This window comes from Pecten maximus, chromosome 6 (genome assembly GCF_902652985.1).
Source record: "Pecten maximus chromosome 6, xPecMax1.1, whole genome shotgun sequence".
Taxonomy (NCBI): domain Eukaryota; kingdom Metazoa; phylum Mollusca; class Bivalvia; order Pectinida; family Pectinidae; genus Pecten; species Pecten maximus.
This window is the reverse complement of record NC_047020.1, coordinates 152,527-159,027: the sequence shown is the minus strand read 5'-3', so window position 1 is coordinate 159,027 and position 6,501 is coordinate 152,527.

Below are 6,501 nucleotides of genomic sequence, written 5' to 3'. Positions count from 1 at the left end.
CCGGTGTAGGACAGGAAGTGTTGGACCAAACACCCCTACCGGTGTAGGACAGGAAGTGTTGGACCAACCACTCCTACCGGTGTAGGACAGAAAGCGTTAGACCAAACACCCCTACCGCTGTAGGACAGGAAGTGTTGGACCAAACACTCCTTCCGGTGTAGGACAGAAAGTGTTGGACCAAACATTCCTCCCGTAGTAGGACAGGAAGTGTTGGACCAAACACCCTACCGGTGTAAGACAGGAAGCGTTAGACCAAACACTCCTTCCGGTGTAGGACAGGAAGTGTTAGACCAAACACCCATACCGGTGTAGGACAGGAAGCGTTAGACCAAACACCCCTACCGGTGTAGGACAGGAAGCGTTAGATCAAACACTCCTATTGGTGTAGGACAGGAAGTGTTAGACCAAACACCCCTACCCGAACGGGACGGTACTTATGATACCCAACATCCCTACGTGCACAGAACGGGAACTATGGGACCCAACACCCACGCCTGCACAAGACGTGAACCGTTGGACGCAAAACCCATAACCGCATAGGACGAAAACTGTAGGATCCTAAACCCAGACTCGCACGGGACAAAAACTGTGAGAACGAACACCCCTACCTGCACAGAATGGGAGCTGTGAAACAGAACACTTATGCCTGCTAAAGATGGGAACTGTGACTTTGACATGACTTTACTAGCGTTGTTCGTGAAATCGGGGCTCCACTACCCCTACCTGTATTGGCCGGGGAATATTGGACCCAACACCCTATACCTGTACAGGGCAGGATATGTGGGACCCATGACCCCTACCAGCACAGGATAGGACCTTTGGGACCAATGACCCCTACCAGCACAGGACATGACTTTGGGACCAATGACCCCTACCAGCACAGGACATGACTTTGGGACCCATGACCCCTACCAGCACAGGACAGGAACTTTTGGACCCATGACACCTACCAGCACAGGACAGGAACTTTGGGACCAATGACCCCTACCAGCACAGGATAGGACCTTTGGGACCAATGACCCCTACCAGCACAGGACATGACTTTGGGACCCATGACCCCTACCAGCACAGGACAGGAACTTTTGGACCCATGACACCTACCAACACAGGACAGGAACTTTGGGACCGATGACCCCTACCAGCACAGGACAGGAACTTTGGGACCAATGACCCCTACCAGCACAGGACAGGAACTTTGGGACCAATGACCCCTACCATCACAGGAAAAGGACTGTTGGACCCATGACCCCTACCAGCACAGGACAGGAACTTTGGGACCCATGACCCCTACCAGCACAGGACAGGAAGTTTGGGACCAATGACCCGTACCATCACAGGAAAAGGACTGTTGGACCCATGACCCCTACCAGCACAGGACAGGAACTTTGGGACCGATGACCCCTACCAGCACAGGACAGGAACTTTGGGACCAATGACCCCTACCAGCACAGGACAGGAACTTTGGGACCAATTACCCCTACCATCACAGGAAAAGGACTGTTGGACCCATGACCCCTACCAGCACAGGACAGGAACTTTGGGACCCATGACCCCTACTAGCACAGGACAGGAACTTTGGGACCCATGACCCCTACCAGCACAGGAAAGGAACTTTGAGACCTATGACCCCTAACAGCACAGGACAGGAAATTTGGGACCAATGACCAGCACAGGAAAGGGACTGTTGGACCCAGAATCAGTACCCGCACGGGACAGGAACTGTGAAACCCATGACCTTTCTAACGCTGGACGTGAAATCGGGGATTCAACACCCCTAGCTGTACAGGACGGCAAATATTGGATCTAACACCCCTCCCTGTACATGACGGGTTATGTGGGACCCATGACCTCTACCAGCACAGGACAGGAACTTTGGGACCCATGACCTCTACCAGCACAGGACAGGAACTTTGGGACCCATGACCCCTACCATCACAGGACAGGAACTGCAGGACTCAGCAACCCTATCCGCACAGGACGGGAACTGTTTTCTCCGAAAACGTAACTCTCTCCTTTTTCTTCAATAAAATTCACATGTAACATAGGAATTCGGTATCTTTAATAAAACATACAAGAATCGACGCTTTATATTTAATGACTCAAGCTGATATGGAAACTAACGTAACGTGACTCCGGTGAGTACAACCGTTTGCATACCACTGTTTATTACCTGTGGGTAAAACTGCTTTTGTAATGTGAAAGGTGTTTGCATTTTTTATGTTAGGAAAAATGGGGATTCATGATTAATGCAAATTGCTATTAATCAATAATTATTGTTCCGGTGAAATATATATATATATAAGGCAACCAAATATCATCATATGAAAATAGTTTTATGTCCGTAGCTTCACACAATAGTTGTCATCAATATTAAACAACAGTGTAGATTTTATATCTCAAGGTCTTTGTTAGTGTTTTTTACATTATTATATCAAATGAAACGAGGCAGCATCATTTCAGGCTTACAACACAATAAAAATAAATCAACAACTGTTACATGTAATGTATGAACCAAGGAAAAACACCTGATCGGATTGTAAACCCCTGTAATTAAAGGAAAAGCAAGATGGTGTCTTCAATTAGAGGGCTTCGGGTATATAATAAGTTATTGATAATCTATGAATACGACGTGCTGTTAAGTACATATCAATGAAGAGGCATATGTAAATGTAATCATGTTATATCGACCAATATCCGGCTGGCACGCGCTGTAAGGCCATCAAGGTGCAGTGCATTTCATTTCAAGTTTTAGTTGTGTAACTTCATGTTAAGGTTAACTATATTCAGATTACACAGTAACGCATGCATGAATTGGTATATTTGTTCTTCTATATCGTCGTTATTAGAAAATACATTATGTATATGCAAGACTATATCACAAATTTGGCTGGATGTCAACTATTGTGACGTAACACCTAACAACTTAAAAAGTGATGTAAGCAAAGCAAAATAACTACAATGTATAAAAAATGTAAAACGAAAACTTCGTCAAGTTATGGATTCTTCGAGCTTTTTGGCTATAGCAACACGTATTATATGTCACAAAAAATAAAGTGTAATGTGTGGTAAAAATTACTGAAAACAGCCATGAGAATGTCCCTATAGTAAACCATACAGAGAGTACGGGTAGAATCCAGGCAATGCTTTGTATGGGAAAACTATCTGACAATATGCATTTATATAATGAACATGAATTGAATTTAGAAGATTGAAGTTAAAGTATAGATTCCATATAGCTATCAAATTAAATTCTTAAAAATGGGCCACCATCATAGGTGTGCTGTTTCCATTGTGACAATGACTGGCAACATTCAACGATGTAATAATGTCTTTCATCTTAGTAAGGAATCGATAGCTTCAATCTATATCGCCATATATCTCATTATTACTACAGATGTATATATCTCTCATTGTTACTACAGGCGTATGTATATATCTCATTGTTACTACAGATGTATGTATATATATCTCATTGTTACTACAGATGTATGTATATATATCTCATTGTTACTACAGATGTATATATATACAAATATTTAAGTGTAAAACGCCATGAATCCTACGAAATCAGCAATAAATGTACGAAACATAGATAAAAATGATAGACTATGTGATTTGGTTATAACAATTACATCCATTTAAATGTTTTCATTAAAATGAAATAATCATTTATACCAGGTGGGTCTCAGTTACATTATAAAAAAGTCACGGCCCAAAATATCATAATAAACCATTATCCAACAAACACATCAAATTTAAATATATTAACAATTTGAATGAAACCAATATAGTCCTGACAAATGAACATAATTACTTACTAGAGTCCAAGTTCAAAAGTATTGCTAAAGTTATGCAAGTTTCAAATACATGATGATAATACTGTAGTAAGAATCTCTCAATCAAGTACATCATGTACACCGAAAGTATACGTAAGATTTAATCAATATTGAAATGATATATGCTTATAATTATGTAAAAGGAAATTCTCGGGAACTTTTTCATAAAAATCTTACCAAAATTGTTAAAATTGATATAAACAATGCATCAGATATGAAATCATGATAAAATTGAGATCAAATCGTACTTGAGTTATGTAAGATATGTTATGGAATGATATAACATGTCGAATATCAATTGATTGATCATGTCGTATGTTGAGCCGCTGAACATTCAATATTTGAATGTCGTATGTCGTATGTTCAGCGGCTGGACATTCAAAAGTTACCTCGTTGGCTGGTAAAAACACAAGATATGAAGTTTTGAATGTCGTATGTTCAGCGGCTGAACATTCAAAATCTGAATGTCGTATGTCGTATGTTGAGCCGCTGAACATTCAAAAGTTACCTCGTTGGCTGGTAAAACACAAGATATGAAGTTTTGAATGTCGTATGTCGTATGTTCAGCCGCTGAACATTCAAAAGTTCCCTCGTCGGCTGGTAAAAACACAATATAGGAAGTTTTGAATGTCGTATGTCGTATGTTGAGCGGCTGAACATTCAAAATCTGAATGTCGTATGTCGTATGTCCAGCCGCTGAACATTCAAAAGTTCCCTCGTCGGCTGATAAAAACACAAGATATGAAGTTTTGAATGTCGTATGTCGTATGTTGGGCGGCTGAACACACAAAATCAAAATCTGAATGTAGTATGTCGTATGTTCAGCGGCTGAACATTCAAAAGTTACCTCGTTGGCTGGTAAAAACACAAGATATGAAGTTTTGAATGTCGTATGTTGAGCGGCTGAACATTCAAAATCTGAAAGTCGTATGTCGTATGTCCAGCCGCTGAACGTTCAAAAGTTCCCTCGTCGGCTGGTAAAAACACAAGATATGAAGTTTTGAATGTCGTATGTCGTATGTCCAGCCGCTGAACATTCAAAAGTTCCCTCGTCGGCTGGTAAAAACACAAGATATGAAGTTTTGAATGTCGTATGTCGTATGTTCAGCGGCTGCACATTCAAAATCTGAATGTCGTATGTCGTATGTTCAGCGGCTGAACATTCAAAATTTGAATGTCGTATGTCGTATGTCGACCCGCTGAACATTCAAAATCAAAATCTGAATGTCGTATGTCGTATGTTCAGCGGTCGAACATTCAAAATTTGAATGTCGTATGTCGTATGTTCAGCGGCTGAACATTCAAAATCTGAATGTCGTATGTCGTATGTTCAGCGGCTGAACATTCAAAAGTTACCTCGTTGGCAGGTAAAAACACAAGATATGAAGTTTTGAATGTCGTATGTTCAGCGACTGAACATTCAAAATCTGAATGTCGTATGTCGAGCAGCTGAACATTCAAAAGTTACCTCGTTGGCTGGTAAAAACACAAGATATGAAGTTTTGAATGTCGTATGTCGTATGTTGAGCGGCTGAACATTTAAAATCTGAATGTCGTATGTCGTATGTTCAGCCGCTGAACATTCAAAAGTTCCCTCGTCGGCTGGTAAAAACACAAGATATGAAGTTTTGAATGTCGTATGTCGTATGTTCAGCGGCTGCACATTCAAAATCTGAATGTCGTATGTCGTATGTTCAGCGGCTGAACATTCAAAATTTGAATGTCGTATGTCGTATGTCGAGCCGCTGAACATTCAAAATCAAAATCTGAATGTAGTATGTCGTATGTTCAGCGGTCGAACATTCAAAATCTGAATGTCGTATGTCGTATGTTCAGCGGCTGAACATTCAAAATCTGAATGTCGTATGTCGTATGTTCAGCGGCTGAACATTCAAAAGTTACCTCGTTGGCAGGTAAAAACACAAGATATGAAGTTTTGAATGTCGTATGTTCAGCGACTGAACATTCAAAATCTGAATGTCGTATGTCGAGCAGCTGAACATTCAAAAGTTACCTCGTTGGCTGGTAAAAACACAAGATATGAAGTTTTGAATGTCGTATGTCGTATGTTCAGCTGCTGAACATTTAAAATCTGAATGTCGTATGTCGTATGTTCAGCCGCTGAACATTCAAAAGTTCCCTCGTCGGCTGGTAAAAACACAAGATATGAAGTTTTGAATGTCGTATGTCGTATGTTCAGCGGCTGCACATTCAAAATCTGAATGTCGTATGTCGTATGTTCAGCGGCTGAACATTCAAAATTTGAATGTCGTATGTCGTATGTCGAGCCGCTGAACATTCAAAATCAAAATCTGAATGTCGCATGTCGTATGTTCAGCGGTCGAACATTCAAAATCTGAATGTCGTATGTCGTATGTTCAGCGGCTGAACATTCAAAATCTGAATGTCGTATGTCGTATGTTCAGCGGCTGAACATTCTTTGTTCAGCGACTGAACATTCAAAATCTGAATGTCGTATGTCGAGCCGCTGAAAATTCAAAAGTTACCTCGTTGGCTGGTAAAAACACAAGATATGAAGTTTTGAATGTCGTATGTCGTATGTTCAGCGGCTGAACATTTAAAATCTGAATGTCGTATGTTGTATGTTCAGCCGATGAACATTCAAAAATTCCCTCTTCGGCTGGTAAAAACACAAGATATGAAG